Raw genomic sequence first — 23,910 nt, forward strand, 5'->3', positions numbered from 1 at the left:
AGAAAAAGAAAATAACTCCTTAAAAAATAGAATGTGCAAAACAGAAAAAGAAAATAATTCCTTAAAAAACAAAATTTGTGAAATGGAAAAAAATTCCATAGAACCAAACAATTCATTTAAAAATGCAATTGATCAAACACAAAAAGAAGTTTAAAAAATTAAATGAAGAAAATGATTCACTGAAATTCAGAACTGTATAAATCGAAATGAATGACTCAATGAGACAACAAGAATCAGTCAAGCAAACCCCCACCACACACACACACACACACACACACACACACAAAATGTAAAATGCCTAATTGGGAAAACAATCTGGAAAATAAATCTAGGGGAGACAATATAAAGATTACTGGACTCCCTGAAATATATGACGAAAAAAGATCCTAGACTATCTTTCAGGAAATCATCAAAGAGAACCATCTGGATATCACAAAATCAGAAGGTAAAATGACCATTGAAAGAATTCACCAAATATCTCCTGAAAGAGACCCAAAATTAAAACCCCAAGGAATATTGTGGCTAAATTTCAGAACTATTGGACCAAAGAAAAAATATTACAAGCAGCCAGAAAGAAACAATTTAAATACCAAGGAGCCACAATAAACATTACTCAGGACCTAGCAGCTTTCACTTTAAAGGATTGAAGGGCTAGAATCTCATATTCCGAAAGGCAAAGGAACTTGGCATGCAGCCAAGAATAAATTACCCTGCTAAACTCAGCATTTTCTTTCAGGGAAGAAGATGAACATTAAATGAAACTGGTGAATTCCATTTATTTTTGATGAAAAAAGAAAAACTAAACAAAAAATCTGACTTCCAAGTATAGAACTCAAGGGAAGTATAAAAAGGTAAAAAGAAAAAAAAAAAAACACTTGAAAACTGTATTTCTATTATGGGTATACATAGAGAGTACAAATATAATCTAATTTTACTATTATAACACAAAAAAGAAACTAGAGGCAGAAAGAGGATTGTAACAGAAAAAAAGGGAGAAAGTTGAGTTAAAATGAGAGAAATTACATCTCAGGAAGAGGCAAAGAAAAGCTATTATAATTGAGGGAAAGAAGAGAGGGTTGCGGCTATTGTGGGAATCTTACTCTCATCAGGTTTAGGTCAAAGAAAAAATATTAGATATATTTGGTTTCACTGAGAAACTTTTCTCACCCTATAGAAAAGAGTAGGAGGGGGAAAGGTGAAAAGGGAAGGGATAGGCTAAATAGAAGGTAAAACAGAAATAGTAGGGGAAAGGTATAAGAAAGGAGGAGGCTCTCTAAAGGGGGAGGATTGCTTGAGGCAAGTAGTGCTCATAAGTAAAATTCTGGGGTGGAGGGAAAGGGGAAAAGGAAAGAGAAAAGTATTTAGTATGCTTCAGGGGAAGTAAAAAAAAATCAGGGGTAGCCATCTTCATCTCAGATCAAACAAAAGCAAAAATAGATCTTTATAGAAGGAAACTCTATCTTGTTAAAGGGTACCATAGATAATGAAGCAATATCAATATTAACATATATGCATCAAGTAGTGTAGCATCTAAATTCCTAAAGGAAAAGTTAAGACAGTTGCAAGAAGAAATAAATAGCAAAACTATAAGAAATAAATAGCAAAAAAATTTTTCTCAACCTTGCTCTCTCAGAACTAGATAAATCAAACTACAAAATAAATAAGAAAGAAGTTAAAGAGGTAAATACAATACTAGAAAAACAAGATATGATAGATCTTTGAAGAAAATTGAATGGAGACAGAAAGGAGTACACTTTCTTCTCAGCAGTCCATGGAATCTATACAAAAATTGACCATATATTAGGACATAGAGATCTAAAAATCAAATGCAGAAAGGCATAAATAGTAAATGCATCCTTTTCAGCTCATGATTCAATAAAAATTGCATTCAATAATAGGCTGGAGGAAAATAGACCAAAAAATAATTGGAAACTAAATAATCTCATCCTAAAGAATAAATATATCGTCACAATCAATAATTTCATCCAAGTGAATGACAATAATGAGACAACATATCAAAAGTTGTGGGATGCAGCCAAAGCAGTAATAAGGGGAAATTGTATATCTCTAGATACTTACTTGCATAAAATAGAGAAAGAGAAGATCAATTAATTGGACTTGCAACTAAAAAAGCTAGAAAAAGAGCAAATTAAAAATCCCAATCAAATACCAAACTTGAAATTCTAAAAATAAAAGGAGAGATCAATAAAACTGAAACAAAAAAAAAAACTATTGAATTAATAAATAAAACTAAAAGTTGGTTTTAGGGGAAAAAAAACAAAATAGATAAACTTTTAGTTAATTTGATTAGAAAAAAAGAAAAGAGGAAAATCAAAATGTTAGTCTCAAAAATTAAAAGGGAAAACTTTCCATTAATAAAGAGGAAATTTGAACAATTATTAGGAGTTACTTTGCCCAACTTTATGCCAATAAATTTGACAACCTGAGTAAAATGGAGAAATACCTACAAAAATATAGATTGCCCAGATTAACAGGAGGCAATAAATTCTTTAAATCGTCTTATTTTAGAAAAAGAAATAAAACAAGCTATTTAATCAGCTTTCTAAGAAAAAATCCCCAATACCAGATGGATTTACAGGTGAATTCTACCATTTAAAGCACAATTAACTCCAATACTATGTAAACTATTTGAAAAAATAGGGAAAGAAGGACTCCTATCAAATTCCTTTTATGACACAGACTACCTACTATGACACTGATACCTAAACCAGGTAGGAAGAAAACAGAGAGAGAAAATTATAGACCAATCTCCCTAATGAATATTGATGCAGAAATCTTAAATAAAATATTAGCAAAGAGATTACAGAAAATCATCCCCAGCATAATACACCATGACCAAGTAGAATTTATACCAGTGAATGTAATAAAGATGACAACACTACCTAAACTAATTTATTTATTTAGTGCTATGCCAATCAGACTCTCAAGAAACTATTTTAATGATCTAGAAAAAATAACAACAAAATTCATCTGGAAGAACAAAATGTCAAGAATTTCAAGGGAACTAATGAAAAAAAAAAATCAAATGAAGGTAGCCTAGCTGTACCTGATCTAAAACTATATGATAAAGCATTTGGTATTGCCTAAGAAATAGACTAGTTGATCAGTGGAATAGATTAGGTTGACAGGACAAAATGTTCAATAACTATAGCAATCTAGTGTTTGATAAACCCAAAGACCCCAACTTTTGGGATAAGAATTTACTATTTGACAAAAACTGCTGGGAAAATTGGAAATTAGTATGGCAGAAACTAGTCATTGATCCACACTTAAAGACCATACACCAAGGTAAGATCAAAATGGGTTGATGATTTAGGAATAAAGAATGAGATTATAAATAAATTAGAAGAACATAGGATAGTTTACTTCTCAGACCTGTGGAGGAGGAAGGAATTTGTGACCAAAGAAGAACTAGAAATCATTATTTGTTACAGGACAGAACTCTGTACTTTAAACAAGGATTCTTATAAGGTATTAAGTCAATGGAATTGATAAGACAATGGTTATCTAGCTTAGCATGGTAATTAATAGTTCTCTAGTTCAGTATGATTGAAGTAATCTTACAACAAATAATGGTTCCCTGGTGATATAATAATTGGTTTATACTCAGTATACTGCAAATAAAGTAAGAAAAACTCAGCCAGAGAAAGGCTCAGAAGGGCTCAGAGACAGACTTGGAAGGGGATTGTAACAGACTGAGGGAAGACAGTGGCTGGAGGCTGGCGCACAAGCCCTCGGACTGAGACAGACCACCATGGTGGTGGTCTGCCTGCTTCTTCCACAGAAACCAAGACACATTCTGGAGGACCTCAAGAAAGCTAGCCCAGGCCCCAGGCAAGGAAACTCGATTGTGAAAGAAATAATAAAGAATTTGGACTTTATCCCTTGCTATTCTCGTGGTCATTACGCTGCTGAAATGAAGGCTGGTCCAAAGACCTCCGAAAACCAACCAGAATACTACAATTATTAATCACAAAATAGAAAATTTTAATTATATCAAGTTTAAAAGCTTTTGTACAAACAAAACTAATGCAGACAAGATTAGAAGGGAAGCAATAAACTGGGAAAACATTTTTACGTTAAAGGTTCTGATAAAGGCCTCATTTCCAAAACATATAGAGAATCAATTCTAATTTATAAGAAATCAAGCCATCCTCCAATTAATAAATGGTCAAAGGATATGAACAGACAATTTTAGATGAAGAAACAAACTATTTCTGCTCATATGAAAAGGTGTTCCAAATCATTATTGATCAGAGAAATGAAAATTAAGACAATTCTGAGATAGCATTGCATACCTCTCACATTGGCTCACATGACAGGAAAAGATAGTGACAAATGTTGGAGGAGATGTGGGAAAACTGGGGCACTGATGAATTGATGGTGGAGTTGTGATTGGATCCAACCATTCTGGAGAGCAATTTGAAAGTATGTCCAAAAAGTTACCAAAGTAGTGTTACTACTAGGCTTATATCCCAAAGAGATATTAAATAAAGAAAAGGGACCTGTATGTGCAAAAATGTTTGTGGCAGCCCTTTTCATAGTCACTAGAAACTGGAATTTGAATGGATGCCCATCAATTGGAGAATGGATGAGTAAATTGTGGTATACTTGGAGAGACTTACATGAAATGATGCTAAGTGAAATGAGCAGAATCAAAAGATCAATATACACTTTAACAACAATACATTATAAGAATCAATTCTGATGGAAATGACTATCTTTAGCAAGGAGATTATCCAAATCAGTTCCAATTGATCAGTGATGAACAGAACCAGCTACACCCAGTAAAAGAACATGGGAAATGAGTGTGGACCACAACATAACATTTGCAATCTCTATTATTATTTGCTTGCATTTGTTCTTCTTCCTAAGTTATTCTTACCTTCTTTCTAAATCTGATTTTTCTTGTGCAACAAGAAAACTGTATAAATATGTATACATATATTATATTTAACATATACTTTAACATGTTTAACATGTATGGGACTGCCTGCCATCTAAAGGAAGGGGTGGAGGGAAGGTAGGGGAAAAGTTGGAACAGAAGTTTTTGTAAGGGTCAATGTTGAAAAATTACGCATGCATATGTTGTTAATAAAAACCTATAATAATAAAAAATAACTTGATAGTATAAAATATTTGGGAATTTATTTGCCAAGGGAAAGTCAGGAACTATATAAGGAAAACTACAAAACCTTTTCCACAAAAATAAAGTCAGATCTAAGCAATTGGAAAAATATCAAGTGCTTGTGGATAGGTCGAGCAAATATAATAAAGATGACAATGCTCTCTAAATTAATCTATTTATTCAGTGTTATACCAATCAAACTCCCCAGAAACAATTTTACTGACCTATAAAAAATAGCAACAAAATTCATCTGGATTAACAGAAGGTCAAGAATTTCAAAGGAATTAATGAAGAGAAAAGCAAATGAAGATGGCCTAGCTGTACCAGATCTAAAACTATATTATAAAGCAGCAATCATCAAAACCATTTGGTACTGGCTAAGAAATAGAGAAGTTGATCAGTGGAATAGGTTGGGTCCACAGAACAAAATAGTCAATGACTATAACAATCTAGAATTTGACAAACCCAAATGCCCCAGCTTTTGGGATAAGAATTCATTATTTGACAAAAACTTCTGGGAAAATTAGAAACTAGTATGGCAGAACAAGCTATTATAAAGAGCCACATCTAACACTGTATACCAAGATAAGGTCAAAATGAGTTCATGATCTAGACATCAAGAATGATATTATAAACAAATTAGAAGAACATAAGATAGTTCACCTCTCAGATTTGTGGAAGAGGAACACTGGGAAATGAATATGAACTGTTTGCATTTTTGTTTTTCTTCCCGGGTTATTTATACCTTCTGAATTCAATTCTCCTTGTGCAACAAGAAAACTGTTCGTTCTGCACACATATATTATATCTAGGATATACTGTAACCTATTCAACATGTAAAGGACTACTTGCCATCTGGGGGAGGGGGTGAAGGGAGGGAGGGGAAAAATCGGAACAGAAATGAATGCAAGGGATAATGCTGTAAAAAAATTATCCTGGCATGGGTTCTATCAATAAAAAGTTATTAACAAAAAAAATAATAATTTATGGTATATGAATGTTATGGAATATTATTGTTCTGTAAGAAACAACCAGCAGGATGATTTCAGAGTGGCTTGAAGAGACTTACAATGAACTGATGTAAGTGAAATGAGCAGACCCAGGAGATCATTATACACAGCAACAATGAGACTATATGATATCGATTCTGATGGACATGGCTCTCTTCAACAGTGAGATGATTCAAACCAGTTCTACTTGTTCAGTGATGAAGAGAACCATCAACACCCAGAGAGAGAACCATATGATAATGTGGAAGGGGACAGCTGCAAAATCAGCCATGATTCAAAGAGAAATCCATTAATAACTACAATATCCAAAATATCAAAATAGTTATCTGAGAATGGAGACCATGCATAAACCCTTGTTCTTTAATCAAAAAAACTAGGAGGCCAATAGATGGAAAGCTAAAAGAAATGAGATAGATTGGAAAGTATTCTCAAGTCAGACAATAGTTCAAAATAAATAGATAAATATATCTGTGATTCTTCTCTTCCTTGAATAGATATACCAAAATTGGTAGCTGAAGTCTGTTGGTGGGAACCAATTCACATGAAACCAAAACCAGAATATGCCCCACACCTAGAAATGACAAAAGAAAGTGAAGAAAAAGTAACTTTATTCTTAATCCTCATTGTCATTGAAATAAAGCCACTTTGAGACTCCACATATTCTTTAATATTGTTCACTAGGATTTGTTGAGAGTTATAATCTTTTATTTCACTTTCCTAGTGAACTTGTCTCTTTTCCACACAGAAATATAAATAATAACTGGCCATCAGATATCAGCAATATTTCTGACACAATTGTTAATCATTGCTTGAAAACACATATTAAATTGGGATTCATCAAAGACAACTAGAGGAAACCCTTATATTATTCCTGCCAAAGTCTTTTCTCTAAAATTCATCTTCACGTAATGGATAAGAGTCCAAAAGAGAATTCATATGCAAAAGAGATGAAAAAACCTATTGATCCTTAGTTTAGGACATCAAGACAGGTGGTAAGGGATTTTTTTTAAATATTATTTCCATTTATTAAAAAAAATCCAAATATATCAATTTCTACTATCACACAATTTAATAGTGGAGGGAACTTCTTTCTAGATACCTACTAAAAAATGCCTGCAGAAAGACTTCCCAAGTCTTCCATCCAAGGGTAATTCTCTGGATTGCAGAGGCAAGAGAGAGTGTAATGTGTAATGTTCTCTCTAAAATGTAATGCTCTCTATTGAGGTTTTCTTGGGGTCTCTGAGAACAGCCTTAATTTCAATTTAGTAATCACCACACGAATAGCCATTGGTTAAAATCCTTTATTATCTCTTTCAAAGTCTTGTCTCATTTCCTGGGTCCCAGTTAGCTTCCTTAGAGGCCTACCTCTCTCCTTGGTTCCATGAGCTTGAGCTCCTGCCTTCTTCTCTGCCCTCTGAATCTCTCCGAATGTCAATCCTGGCTAAAGTTCCTAGTTCATAAGCTCCACACTGAGTATACACCAATCATTATTTGTTTGTTATTATTATTTGTTGTAGGATTGAATCAATACTAAACTAGATTTAACCATTGTCTCCTCAATTCCACTTAGTATCTTGTTTCAAGTTCTAGCCCATAACAGTAATGTGACACTATTTGCCAGGACAGTTGGGCTCAAAGTCCAGGATTGTTTCTATTCAAGTTTGAGGAGATTGATTGATATAGACATGGGAGTGTGATGTACCTGGCACATGAAGTTTCCTATCTTTCCCTGAACTTTGCTGCTTCAGGTAGATTGTTTTTAATTAATTTCAAAAACTGCCCCTTGTTTGAGCCTTTCTCTCCATTCACACAGCTATCACTTTAGTTGAGGCTTTCATCACTTCTGGCCTAGATTACTGCAACAATCTTCAACCAGGCTTCCCTGATTCAAGTTTTTCATCATTCCAGAATACTCCAGACAATTCTGGACTGACAACATCATTTCACTTAAGAGAAAATCTGACCATGGCACTATACAATTCAATTGATGCTACTACCTACCTATTGCCTCAAGGATAAAATATAAACTTGTTAATTCATTTTTAAAGCACCAAATATCTGGACCCACATCAATCTTTCCAGATTCTTTAAATATTACTTCTTAACCCATCCTTTTGCCATCTGAATTTACTCTCGCTGTTTTCCCCAAATACATTATTTTAACTTTCTCCATTACTTTGTATTGAACATCCTATATGTTTTGAATTCAATCCTTCTTTATCTCTGCCTCATAAAGCCCCTTTATTTTCTTTATAATACAGAATAAGCAATATCTTCTGAATGAAATCTTTTCTAATCTCCCCAATCTGTTAGTGTATTCAAACACAACAAACCACATATTTAACCATTTTATATTAATTTTTATTCTCTTTATATTTATATTACAAAGATTTATTCAAATATTTGTTATCACTAGCTTTAAAACATAAGCTTATTGAGAGTATGGGTTGCTTTTTTTTTTTTACTCATATTCTTACAACTGATTGTTCACCTGGCACATAGAAGGTATATGGTAAAGGCTTCCTATGAAATGGATTGATTCTCATCATTTTTCTTGCCTTCAAATCTATCTAAATTCTAATGTTTTTCTTTCCAGGCTATAGCCAAACCTGTTGCTTCCATATCCTCTGTGAACCTGACCTTTCTGAAATACCAAGTTTCCTCTCTTCTTTCCATACAATTTGGTATTATATTCTTTATTATTCTTCAATTTTACCTTTCTCAGAAAAGTCATCACAGACAAAAAGCTAGAATTCTCAGAATGACCTTTATTATTTAAACTCTAGTTACACAAAAAAAAAAAAAAAAGCTAAAGTAGTGACTAGGGGAAAGGAAAACACCCATAGATGGATGATTATTCATTGAGGAACACCTAGCTGAATTTTTAAAGAATATTAAATTTAGGTAATATACATCTTCAAGGTAGTAGAACATAAAATATAACCCTAGAAATAAGGATTTAGTGAAACTAACAGCTAGCCACCACTTGATCTGAGCTTGTGGAAAATAGATCAGTCTTAAAGATTTCTTCAAGTTGTTCAAAAACCACAGTGTATGCACAGACATTTACAAATGTGGTTCAAAACAGCTTAGTTTCCATGTATTTACTCAAGATAACTGCATATCTGACATAAAATAGCCTTTTTTTTTAAACTGAACAGAAAATAGGAGAAGCAATAGAACTCATAATGAGTCATAGATAATAGATAAAATTATCTTACCTCTGTAATGACTGCTATTTTTTTTTCCCTTGGCCTTACATAACCCTCTAAGTTCATAGGGAAGGTAGATATAAGATGGCAGAATAGTAGACAGAAGTACAGTGAGTTCCAATCCCTAACTCGTTCAAAAAGAATTAGAAAATGTGTCAGATAAAATCTAGATCAGGAAATTCAAGAGAAAAAAATCATAGGGAGTCACTTGTCTTATTAAATCAGCACAGGGAGACAAACAAGTCTATAGACACTAGAGGGGTAGTTTGGCCAAGAACACTCAGCATTCAGAATGCCAATGTCCAGAGACTTTGTCCATGCATAATACAAGATCCTGGACTCATAAACCAAGACATTGTTCAAACTAAGAGAAAAGCCACCAAATAGCAGCTTTGTTGCCCACTACCTATTTCAGGGATACAAAACCAGGTCCACTAAGGAAATGCATGCTAGGTGTCACAAGGAGAAAAAAGTTTTAAAGCCCTGTTTTAGACATCAAGGAGATTAAGTCAGTTGATATTGAAAGAAATTAACTCAGGATATTTACTGGGAGATCAAACACTGAAGCTAAAGCTTAAATTCTTGGGCACATAATTCACTGAAAACTCATTTTAAAAGAACCTGTTTGAGGGGGAGAGGATATTGTGAGCAAAGGAAAAGGGGAGGGCAAAGGAAGAAATAAATAGTATCATGAAAACAACAAACATGATCTAGGACAGATTTCAAGAGATAGTGGAGGACTAGGGTGCTATGGTCCATGGGCTCACAAAGAGTTAGACACAATGATTGAACAAAAATGAGGAATTAAGGAAAAGGATCAAAAAGCTATCCCAGCCATGATATCATAGTAAAAGAAAGACTTTAAATATTAAGACATCTCTTAAAGTATTCTCTTTCTCTTTCAATAGGGAATATCTTATTGGCTTATTTTTGCATCTCAAAAAGTGGTTTATATGTGTCAGGCACCATCCTGTGTGCTAGGAATGGAGAGAGAATATTTCTGCCAAATCGTTAAATGATTACCCTTCTTGAAAGAAAAGGAAAATTGTAAAGATAAAGGTTATAATAAAAAATGCTCCTTTTTTCAAAGATTTGCAGAGATATTTTGTTGTTGGGTTTGTGGATTTGGGGAACAGATAGATGTATATTGATGTATATTGCTTTGTGGAATATGAAACATTTTCCTGAATCCTAAAATAATTTTAAATATGATCTAATGGATAGTGAGGTGCTTATGGAGTTATTGATTTAAGTCATAAGATCAAGCAAGTACTCCCCAGTTCCCAAAAGCCAGGTTCACAAGTTGGCTATTGGAGCTCCTTGGGAAATGTAGGGTCTTTAACACTGAATAATTATAAAGCACTCAGAAGATCTCTTGTTCTATAATTCTTGGAGAATCCCAGCAAGTTTAGAAAGTTTGAATCTCAAAATGATGCAAGAATATAGCAAATAAATCAATCTCAAAAAAAAAAACTGAACTACGTACTACAAAATTTGATTTCCTAAACACATTGAACACTGTAGCTAAAATTAAAACATAGCAATCATAGCTAAGAAAACATTGGTGATTCCCACCTCAGTATACTAATATGACCGATAATATGGTAGGATCCTTCTAGGACCAGAAATCTAAAGAAAGAAAAGAAATTGTTTTGTCCACTGCATATGTCACCATTGCATATATGAATATTGTTCACTTTTGAGAGCTTACTTCATCTCTACATAAGCCTATAGGTACCTGAATAGAGAACAGATAGTCACATCTTAAGCAATGGATTGAAGGAGTGCATGGCATAAGAGGCATAAATTTACATCCTTTTTTTTTATCAAAATGTAGATGCAGTGATAATTTTGTGCCCAAGATTAGAAAAAAAAGCTGTAACAAAATAAATCTTAACTATCCAGAAAGATTAAAAACTGTATTAGCAAATAGTTTGTTACAATTTGTATCCGCAACTTTAAACACATCCTTGGGTATGAAAACTAAAGATAAGTGTGACAAATATTAAAGAGAATGTGAAAGTTGATTTACATAAACTCCAACATCTTAATATTCTTTACAAAGTTTTAGTACTCCAGTTGCTCTACAATATAACAAAGCAGGCCCCTCATATTACTTTTTTGCTAAGCAGAAAGCTTTCAGTTTAGTCTCCCATACTTGCAAATTATCATTCAACTCACTCAGGATTAACTTTCATTATGGTCTAGCCAGATATAAAGTCAATATACAGGCAAAACACTCTTTGTACCTAACTTAACTCAATATTAAAAAAGAAAAATAAATCCCATGCAACAAAACTATTTCTTTAGTGGTAAAATTCAGGAAGCACAAAACAATGCAGTTGATGATTTCAGCAATTTAAGGTCATGCTTTGGGACACAATGATCTTTCCAGAACTTTTTAAGGCATATCAGACTAAGTGATCACTGAAAACCACACACACACACACACACACACACACACACACACACACACACACACATCAATCAAAAAGATTTACTAAGATCCTAAAATGCATCAGTCAGTGTACTAGGGGCTAGGAATTCAAACATTAATGGAAAAATAGTCATTAATTTATGTGCACTATGGCTAGAAATAAAGGTTGGGTCCTCTTTCAGAAAGGCTTTAAAAATCAAAAAGAGGAGTTTGTATGGGAAAATGTGAGATTTAGTGAGTCCTGTAGGATTATTATCAGAGGAGTGACTTGCTCAACTTTGTGCTTTAGAAAAATCAGTTTGGAAGTTGTATAATAGATGAATAGAAGGGGGAAAGCCTTGGGACAGGAATATCACTTAGGAAGGTACTATACTATTCTAGATAATGACAAGAGTTGGAACAAGAGTGGTAGCTGAGTAAATGAAGTGAAGAGACAAGTGTGGGAGATATTGAGGAAATTGAAAGAATACTATGTGAAAACTAATTAATCTTGGGGGTGAGGAATAACTAACGGTGATATGCAAGAATAACAGTAAAGTTATGAATCTGATGACTGAAAGGATGATGCTACTCTTGCAAAAATAAGGAAGCTGAGAAGCAAGGTCTGTGGGGACTGGAAAAAATAATAGGTGGATTTGGGCATACTGATCTTGACATTGACAAAGAACAATCATTTGGAATGTTCAATACATGATGAAAAGCTTAAGAAACTGGAGCGCTTTGAATTCATCATTAGAGGAAACATGAACAAACCCATGTAAAATAATAAGGTCACTAAGAAAGAGCATGAACTTAAAAATAGTAGATTGGCATAAACAAAATGAGAGGGCATGATGGGACAATGATAATTCAGCAAGAGAAATTAAGAATTGTCAGGTATTGGGACAACCAAGAAAGAATTGAGTAACAAAAATACCGAGGAAAAAAAAAAAAACACTATGATAAATGAGGTAAGGCAAAATTATGTCCAGTATCACACAGAAGTCAAGAAGGATGTCTTTTGAGAAAAATCCATCAGATATACACATTAATAAATTATTATTGACTTTGAAAAGGATAGTTTCAGTTAACTGATGAGATTATATATCATATTATAGGGAGATAGTAAAGAATAAAAGAAGAGACAAGGGAGAAAAAATAAGAATAATATTGTTCTAAGACTTTTATTGAGTATAGAAAATTTAGAGTAAATGGGGAAAGACTGAATATCAGAGCTAAGGAAGAAGCTGATAATAATAATTTTAAAAAGGCTTAAAATGGGATGTAATCAACTAAAGGCATACATAGAGGATTTTACTTTTTTCAGGACCAGGGTTATATTAAATCTTGAACAGAGAGTAGAGGCAAAGCAGAAGAGAATAGGACAGAATGTCACTTATTTATGAGTTGAAAAAAAGAGAGCAGCCAAGGTAAGGAATAGGATAAAGAACCAACATGAGAAGAACAAAAAGATTCCTTTGCTAAAGTGGGATCAGATGTAATTACATAACATTAACTGGTCCTAAGCCTAGTCAGTAGTGTTTTTTGACATTGCCCAGCTCCATTTAGCAGAACAAGATTAAAATTACATAAATCTGGGAGTTAAAATAACCAGGGATTAGGTTTGACAAGTTTTAATCTGCAAGAAGACAAAGCATCAAGTGATTCAAAAGAAAAAATCACTACTCAGTTAATTTGGCTATAAGGACACAATTAGGAAGAGAAGAAACTAAAATCAGATTAAACATGATTGCCAAGTAAATTGTTGAGTGGTGTAGGAAATGGAGGTCCTGATACAAATAAAAAATAGGCTTAAGAAGAATGATGCATAGGAAATTTAGCAAAAAGTACTTGTCTTTCATTGAAATTTTGCCTCTTGAAATCAATATTTGAATTCCAAAATGTCTTTATATTAAGAAAATAGACAATCTTTCTTGTCCCGCTCATCACTACTTCTGTGTTTTATACTCATAACATATATGCAATATCTTCCCTTGCAACCTCAATATTTATATCTAAGAACTCTCCTATAACCTTTCCTACAAATTTAAAAAGGCATGAAATTGTCCCTTGACTTGCCAGTTAGAAATAAGCTCTCTATCTCATGTCTCTCTGAGCTTTGTTCTTCTCCCATACAGTTATCCTATTCCACTTTGAAATATCATCATGTACATATATTACTTATTCCCCTGACAGAAGCATCTTGAGTTCAAGAGATAATTCATTTTTTTAAGTAACTGGATTAGAATAAAGGCTAGTATAAAGCAAGTTCTTCATTTGTTTTGTCCTTTTCAATTCCTTTATTCCCATCCCCAAATACCTTGTAGACATTAATAATGGGTTGAAGAGGTATACTTTGGAAAATAATTCATGAGTATATGAGAATACATATGTTTGAACTCAAGAAACATTTTAACTAGGGCAAATGAATCAAAATCCAAACTGGGTTTGAGAGCAAATCCAATGGACATATTAATGAGAATCATTTCTCTAAAAGGTATTAAAATATGTAACATTAAAATGGAAACAAACTATAGGGAAATACATTTATTAAAACATTTAACTTCAGGTTAAAATCCCCTAAACTAGTTTCATCACTTCAACTTTAAAAATTAGAATTAAAGCAGAAAGAACTCATTTGTCCAGTGTCACAGAATGAGCCTCAACTAGAATTACCTGATATGTTATTTCCTTCATTTGGGATCTCTTTCTTTCCTTTTCAAATAGAGAGTAGAAAAAATTTTCTAGCCCTAGAACATGGTCAATGTCACTTTGGTGACAGAATAACTCCTCTTGGGTTTTTCTAAAATCTGAGAGCTACAATCTTCTTGCTGATCTATAGTTCTAATGGGTAACATATTTATTTTCACCCTCATCTCTCTTGAAGGGAAACTTCATACATCTTCCTAAAGAACCTGTCCTTTTTAGACCTCTGCCTTATTTCCATCACAGTCCCCAAATCAATTGCGAACTCACTGTTGTGTCTGCTCCATTTCTTTTTTGAGGTGTGTGTCACAGCTCTTTTTAATAGTTATTGCAGCATCAGAGCTTTTTCTCCTCACCTCAATGTCCTATGACTGCTATGTTAGTATCTGTCAACCCTTGCAATATGACATCATTATGCCAGACTTATGTGAAGATGGCAGCTGCTTCCTGGCTCAGTGGAGGTTTGCTTGGGGGCCTGTACTCAGCTAGTTCATTCACTTTGCCTTTCTGTGACTCCAAGGAAATCCACCAGTTCTTCTGTGATGTCCCTTCCTTTCTCAGGATCTCCTGTTCTAAGACACTTTGCAATTGATTTCATTAAGGCTTTTGGGCTTGGTTTAGGGATTCTTTGCTCTATTTCCATAGGTGTCTCTTATGGTCTCATATTCTCAACTGTGCTAAAGATTCTAACCACAGAGGGTAAATCAAAAAAAGCCTTTTCCACTTGCCTGCCCCACCTTATCGTTCTCACTGTTTATCTAAAGCCACAGGAGGAATCTGACTCAGTTCTAGATCTGTCATTGTCTCTGTTCTATACAGTGGTGCCTCCAACCCTAAATCCTGTCATCTACAATCTGAGAAATAAGGATATAAAGAACGCTCTGATGAAATTCATAGCCTGGAAATATTTCTCAAAGGAGCTAATATCAAAGCCTTTCCATGATCATATGCCTGTGTGTATGTATATATATTCCCACATATAAACACATATTTGCATATATATACAAGTATACATGTATTTGTGCATTTCATGTTTATACGCACATATATTTATGTTTATTATGGTATATATATGTATATATATGCTCACATATATATCATGTATATTGATATATCATTTAAGTATGTGCTTACTGACTTAATTTCATTGCTTTCATGTCCATATAAAGCTCACCAATTTAAAATGTTGATTCCTAGGTTGTCTAGAGAATCATAACAAGATGCTGTTAAAATTGTGTATACTCATTCTGGTCCTAAAAACAAAAGATTGCCACTTTTCTGAAAAAAAAAAAAAAAAAGTCGGGGGGAGTACTTATTTGAAAACATTGTATTTAAAGGTCCTCTGGTTAATTTATATCACCTGTATGGAATTTCAGAAAATATTATATGACTTGAAAACAGATGAAGGATTTTAAAGACAATGCACAACTTTCAGCAAAGCACCAAAAGTTCTTTACGTGTCATTTTTCCTTTATGGTTTTTAAAGGGTTTGCACAAATCTAATATTGAATTGCGACAATAATTAAGGAATAGTTAGGAAAGGTGTTTATCACCATTTTGTATTTAAGGATAAAAAATATTTTCAAGGTCAACAGTAAGTGATGGCACTGTGATTCAAATGTTTCATTTAATTTCAAGTCAGGTAATGTTTTCTTCTAGTCCATGTAGTCTGGCTATTAAATAAACAGTTGATATAGATTGATGGGAGGATATTCAACTATGTTATTTTTAAATAAACAAGTGTTTTTCAGAAAAGTATTAGTTTCTTGATTTTACCCTCAAATTTAAAGCAAAAGCATGGGAATCCAGGACTGGGAAGGATATCAAAAGATCGTTCTTCTATTCTAACCTATATCTGAATTTGAAATCCATATACACCAAACAAAGCAAGGTCATCCAAATTTCATTTAAATTTTGAAGACAAATTTCATGCAATGGTGATCCACTCCATTTTTGCAGGTTTTTTAATTGTTCAGACACTTTCCAAATATTTTCTCACTACAGTTTTTACCCATTGCTCCTACTTCTACCAGGCTATTAACTTCACTAAAATGTAATTTGTTTGGGCTTGTTATACTGGGAGCTTGAAAGAGCAAGTGAAACACAAATAACTGACAAAATCAATTATGTATTCTGATCATACCAATTTTAATATATAGAATCCCACTTAAAAGGTAAAAATCTTACAAGTTAACAGAAAAGTGAAACAATTTCTTTGCATTGCCATTAAAATACAGAAATACATTTTTGCTATTAATTTGTTATTCTAGAGACCACACCTTTATGTCCACATTGGAATAAAGCAAATATACATATATATATATATATATATTCAAGACCATACTTTAAGATGTTCAGCTAAGCCTGTATATTTAAATTTGAATTAAAAGTTTCTTTGAATATATAATCTTATAAAGGACACAGGAAAGGAGCCTTCACACTAAATTTTTCATATACACATACACACACACTCACACACATACAAGCATATTAGGTGATACTGTGGATAGAATGCTGGGCTTGAAGTCAGGAAGTCCTGATTTCAAATCTAGCATCAAAAATTCCCTAGCTATGTGAGCTTCAACAAGTTATTTAATATCTGTTTGCCTATGGATTGGTGATACACTTGAGAAGGAAGTGGCAAACTACAACAGTGACTTTATCAAGAAAATTCCATAAACCATGATCCATGGGGTAACAAATAATTGGATGTGACTGAATAAACAACTTATGTATAATAGTATATAGAATATTTCACTAATTTATATTATAGAAATACATATGAGCATATACTATATATTATATGACATTAAATATTAGAAATAGATTGGAATACTAAAAATACTACTTTTAAAAATATGGTCACATCTTTGGTTTGGGGGTGGGGAGGAGTTGGGAGAGAAAGAGATTTATGAACCATTATTGAACTATTTGAATGAATCCACTCCTTGTCTAGGCTTCTCATTTCAAAAAAATAAAATTTAAGAAGACAACAAAGTAATGAGAGTGAAGAATGATGTATCTGTAAAATCAGCTAGGAATTCAGAGTGGTCTACTAATAACTACAATGTCCAAAATACCAATGTATTATTTTGAGAATGGAGACAATATATAATTCCTTGTCTTCTATTCAATTAAAATGATAAAAAGACCAAGAGATGGGAAAGCTCAAAGAGATCAGGTAGAAAGGAAGGTATTCTCAAGTCAGACAATAGTGAAAATAGATAATTAAATATGTGATAAGGCTCTTTCTTGAATGTATACACCAAAATTGAAAACTGAAGTCAGTTGAAAGAGAAACTTGATATGGATTGTTTCATAAGCCAAGACTATATGTCCCACATGACAAAAGGAAGTGGAGACAAAAGTAATTGTCCTAGCCCTCACTATCATTGAAATCCAGCCATTTTGAAACTCCATATATTCTTCAATAAATTTTAGTAGGTCTTATTGAGAATTAATTGATTTTTTCTTTCACTTCCCTAATGGAGCTGCCTGTTTTCCACATAGCAATACAAATAATGATTGGCCATCACATATCAATAACCTCTCTGACTTACAATTTTAAGTCACTGTCTGAAAACACATGTTCACTTGAATTCATCAAAGACTACTAGAGGTTCATTGATATTATTCCTGCCAAAGACTTCTTTCTCAAGTTCATCTTTAAATAAGGGAAGACTATCAAATGAATTCATATGCAAGAGATATGAAAAAGCCTAGTGGTCCTTAGGTTAGATCAGCAAGCAGGAGGATCTTTTAAATATTATTTCCATTTGTAAAACCATTTCTGCTCCATAACTGATAGCTGTGTCTATTGAAAAGACACCTGAAGAAGGAATGGTCAGATCTTCCATTCATAAGAATAATTTCCTGGATGGCAGCTGTAGGCTGGAAACAGAGAAGATCAAAAGTCACACTGTTTCAAAAATAGTTGGACAAAGTTCAGCACTATCTGTAAGTTTAAGGGGAAGTATTGATTGATGTAGACGTAGGAGTTTGACTTGTCTGGCACATGAAGTCTCCTATCTCCCCTGTACATTGCTGCTTCATGTAGGCTGTTAATTTTAATCATTTGGGGGAAAAAAAAAACTTGTCCTTTAGTCTTTTCTCTTCACTCACACAGTTATCATCTTAATCTAGACTTTCATCACCTCTAGCCTAGGCTACTGCAACAATCTCCTACAAGGCTTCCCTGATTCAAGTGTCTCGTCACTGAAGAACTTTCTACACACAACTAACAAAATTTTACTTAAGAGAAAATCTGATAATGTCACTATGTAACTCAATCAATTCTCCTACCTTTTTATTGCCTAGATGATGAAATATAAACTCCTGAATTCATCTTTTAAAACACTTTATAAAGATCTGAACTCACACCAATTTTTCTAGGCTTTTTAAATATTACTCCTTAACTGATACTTTGGTCAGGTGAATTGACCTTCACTCTGTTCCCCAGATACAATCAATACTTCATCAGCTTTCTCCATGCTTTTGCACTGAACATTTTACATGTCCTAAATTCAGTTAGGTGAATTGACCTTCACTCTGTTCCCCAGATACAATCAATACTTCATCAGCTTTCTCCATGCCTTTGCATTAAACATTTTACGTGTCCTAAATTCAGTCCTTCATTATCTCTGCCTCATGAAAACCCTTGACTTTTTTTTTATGATACAGAACAAGCAACATTTTTTGAATGAAGCCTTTTCTAATCTCCACCCCCCCATGTACTCCATCATAACTCAGCATGTATTTAAGCAGTGTTTATATTATTATTTATTCTCTTTTTATTTGTATTACAAAGATTTATTAATCTAACTTTAGAATATAAGCTTCTTGAGACATTCTTTGTGATTATCTCATTACAACTTATTTCACTTAGCACATAGTAGATACACAATAAATACTTTCTGAATAAATTATTTATTCTCATCTTTTTTCTTGTCTTCTAATCTACCTGAATTTTAATGTTCTTCTTTGTGAGCTGTAGTCATATCCTCTGAAAAGAACATGAACTTGAAGTTCCCTCTTCATCTTCTATAAAAATTTCATTTTTCTCAGAAAAGTCATCACAAATAAAGAGCAAGCTTTTCATTATTTGCTTTATTTGTTTAAACTCTAGCTACACAAATACACAAGGAAAAATAAAATGTTATATTATTGGCTAAAAGAGAGGAAAAATCCTATAAATGGGTAATGATTATTCATTGAAGGACTCCTAGATGAGTTTTGAAAAGCTAATAATCAAGATAACATACACATCTATCAAAGTAGTAGAACATAAAATATGACCATGAAAATCATCAGTATTTTCTTTTGAAACTAAATAGCTACTCACCACTTGATATGAGCTTAAGAAAAATGAATTTAGTCTTAAATATTTCTTCAAGAATGATATCTCTTAATGCAAATTAAAGCAACTATGAAGTACCACCTCACAACTATCATATTGGCTAAGATGACAGGAAAAGATCATGATAAATTTTGAAGAAGATGTGGGGAAACTGGTGTTGGTAGAAATGTTGGTGGAGTTATAAACTAAGCCAACCATTCTGGAGAGCAATTTGGAACTATATTCAAAAGGCTCTAAAATTGTGCCATATCCTTTGATCCAACAGTGCCATTATTGAGTCTGTATACCAAAGAGATCATAAAAGAGGGGAAAGAACTCACATGTGCAAAAAATGTTTGTAGCAGTCCTTTTAGTAGTGGCAAGAAGTTGGAAATTGAGTGGATGCACATGAGGAATATTGAGGAATAGCTGAGTAAATTGTGCTATATTAAAGTAATGGAATATTTTTGTTCTCTTAGAAATGATGAACAAGATGATTTTTTTATAACTTTTTATTAACAAAACATATGCCTAGGTAATTTTTTACAACATTATGCCTTGCACTCACTTCTGTTCTGACTTTTCCCTTCCTCCCTTCACCCCCTCCCCTAGATGGCAAGCAGTCTTATACATGTTAAATATGTCACAGTATATCCTAGATACAATATATGTGTGCAGAACTGAACAGTTTTCTTATTGCACAGGAAGAATTGGATTCAGAAGGTATAAATAACCCGGGAAGAAAAACAAAAATGCAAACAGTTTACATTCTTTTCCCAGTGTTCTTTATCTGAGTGTAGCTGTTTCTGTCCATCAATAATCAATTGGAACTGAGTTAGATCTTCTCTTTGTCGAAGATATCCTTCCATCAGAATATATCCTCATACAGTATCATTGTTGAGGTATATAATGATCTGGTTCTGCTCATTTTACTTAGCATCAGTTCATGTAAGTGAACTTTCCGTGTTCATGCTGCTGGTCATTTCTTACAAAACAATAATATTCCATAACATTCATATACCACAATTTACCCAGCCATTCTCCAATTGATGGATATTCGTTCATTTTCCAGTTTCTAGCCACTACAAAAAGGGCTGCCACAAACATTTTGGCACATACAGGTCCCTTTCCCTTCTTTGGGTAAGCCCAATAGTAACACTGCTAGATCAAAGGGTATGCACATTTTGATAACTTTTGGAGTATAATTGCAGATTGCTCTCCAGAATGGCTGGATTTGTTTCACAACTTCACTAATAATGCATCAATTGAACAAGATAATTTCAAAAAAGCCTCATGAGACTTACATGAACTAATGCTGAGTGAAGTGAGCAGAACCAGAATACTGACAGACACAATTCTCAGAAATACAGTAAACCAAGACAATTCCAACTAACGTGGGACAGAAAATGACATCCACATCTATACAAAGAAATATGGAGATTGAATGAGGTTTGAAGCATACTTTTTTCACTTGTTTTTCCTAATTTTTCCCTTTTGTTTTGATCTTTCTTTCACACCATTACTAATATGGATATGTGTTTATAACAGTTATACAGATATTACCTAAACGAGATTGCTTGCTGTGTTGGAGAGAAACAAAGGAAGGGAGGAAGGAAAAAATTGGAACTCAAAATATCACAAAAATGAATGTTTAAAACTATCTTTTCATGTGATTGGGGAAAAAATAAAATAGGAAATAAAAAATAAATAATAAAATGGGGAAAAAAGAATCCTGGATTTAAAGACAGGACTTATTAAATTTTATGCCTTTCTTTGTTATTAGGTGTAAGATGTAAAGTCACTGAAATTTGCTGAGTTTCCATAATCTTCCCATAAAATGGGGATTATCTTTTCCTAGCTACCCTGGTAAGTTGTTGTGTGGTTCAAATGAATTAATATATGTTAAGATCCTTTGGAGCTATATGATATGATACAAAATTACTGTCACAAAACTCTTCCAATGGTGTTCCCTTTTCTCCGCCTTTTTGAAAGATCACTCTCTGGTCACCTAGAACAAAGTTCTGCTAGCTTAATCTATTAGCTGAATTAAGCTGTCATTTTACTGATTTCTCATTCACCAACAAAACAACTCAGGGTAGTATAGCATAATAGAAAATTGCTCTTGAAATCAAGAAGACCTGAGTTCATGTCATCTCATACAAATCTGAGAAAGTTACTTAAAACTGTATCCCAGGAAGTTCTCTAAAATTGTGTGTTGTAGGAAGTTGCTGCATTGTATCATAGGTCCAGACTAAAAGAGAGAAACTATGTGACTGAATTTATCAAATCAACCCATTATCTTAGAATACAATAGACAATAAAGAAGTAGATGATGAATACAGGTAAACTGAGACAATTTATGACACTAAAATAGGTGAATGCAAGTCATTTCAGGGCACACAAGATTGCTAGAAATGGAGTCAGGGTTTTGAATAAAGAAGCAGCTAGGTATAGTGGATAGAGTGCTGGAACACAGTCAGGAAAATATGGAATCAAATCTTGCTTTAGAGGCTTTAGATTCAAGCAACTTAATTTCATGTGGAGACAGCTGCTCATTAATCAAATGACTATGTATTCATTTCAGTCATATCAGGCTACTGACCTCTTTGGGGTTTTCTTGGAAAAGATAAGATATGCTTCAGAAATATTGCTGACCACTGCTAGAATGACAGTTGGAAAAGCTAATACATCCCAATTCTTCTGACCATTATTCTTTATTCCTGGTCTATCCATGATATTTCATACAGAATGCCTAGATTAAACATTAATCTTATTCCTGTGCAATATCCCTGACCACTCTTTGCTGGTAGACTTGGCTGGGCCATTTAGGAGAGTCATGCATCTAAAAAGTTACTGCCAACCTCTTTACCCTTCTCTCCCTTATGTCTATTTCTGACATCATGACTGAGAATAAAGGTTTGGAATGCTGTGCCTATCAGTTTAGATGACCAAGTTGTTCAGTATTTGTACAAAAGTTGGAGTTTAGCATAAGAGAAGAGAACAGAGGGAAAATAGGTTCAATTATAAAAAGGTTTTAATCATTCTGTAGAACAATGGAGTGAAAATATAGGAATATTCAAGCCTCTTCACACTCATTAGGAGACTCCATATCATTTGCTATTGTGTTGAAAATGAGTGGCCAACCTTGCTTTGCTATTCAACTCTATTATATTCCTAATAGACTAAGTGTCCATAAGAATAGTATTACCTAATCCAGACCATATACCTTATTGATATTCTGTCAGTTCCCAAAGGGTTCTTCTTCTCAGGCTACATGTTATGTCAATAACTAATACATACTAGGATCTCAAATATGTGAGAAGAGGTGGGATTCTATATTCTTTGTTCTGGCCATCCAAATGGCTACATATTTAAATCAATAAGTTTATTACTACTAAATAATAGGACCCAGAACTAGCTACATAACAGGATATAGGTAATTGCTACCTGATAGCAAGTATCAGGTGCTAGACACCATAATATAAAATAATAGAATAAATATGCCATCCATTTTTCTAAACAAATGTTTAATGACCACTACATAACTTGGAGATGGAAAGAAAAAAGAATATTTCTGTCCTCAGTATGTTATAATTTACCTGAAACTTTTTTTGAATTCTAAATAAAAAATATATGACTAGTAACATTGTTTCCCATCATAAACAAAAAATATATATTATTTATGTATATATTTATGTGTGTGGATACATATGACAAGCCCTCATTATAAGACAAGCATGTTACGACATGACAATTAAAATTAGAAATAATCATCATTTCATGTGTCACAGAGTATTTTTCTTCTATACTGCCTGTGTGGTTGCCTGTGTGATATAATTTAATGAGTTTAAGAGAGTTTCCTGCCCTTCCTCACCAAATATTCCCATCAAACTCTGAATTGCTGCTTAAACAACCTAATCAATACTTACTTCCAAAGTTGTAGAATCTTAAAATTTGAATGGACTCCAAGTTAGTCAACTTCTACCTGAAACATGAATGTCTTCTATCAAATTCAAAAAAAAAAGTAGCCATTTAGCCTCTGCTTGCACAACTCAAATAATGGAAAAAGTGTTAAGTTAGAT

At 33.2% G+C, this 23,910-nt stretch overlaps 1 pseudogene; it reads left to right on the forward strand.

Moving 5' to 3' along the window:
* Positions 1–14,634: 14,634 nt before the first annotated feature.
* LOC127561486 (olfactory receptor 14A16-like) lies at positions 14,635–21,617 on the forward strand (annotated as a pseudogene).
* The last annotated feature ends 2,293 nt before the right edge of the window (positions 21,618–23,910 follow it).

Source organism: Antechinus flavipes, chromosome 4 (assembly GCF_016432865.1).
Source record: "Antechinus flavipes isolate AdamAnt ecotype Samford, QLD, Australia chromosome 4, AdamAnt_v2, whole genome shotgun sequence".
Taxonomy (NCBI): domain Eukaryota; kingdom Metazoa; phylum Chordata; class Mammalia; order Dasyuromorphia; family Dasyuridae; genus Antechinus; species Antechinus flavipes.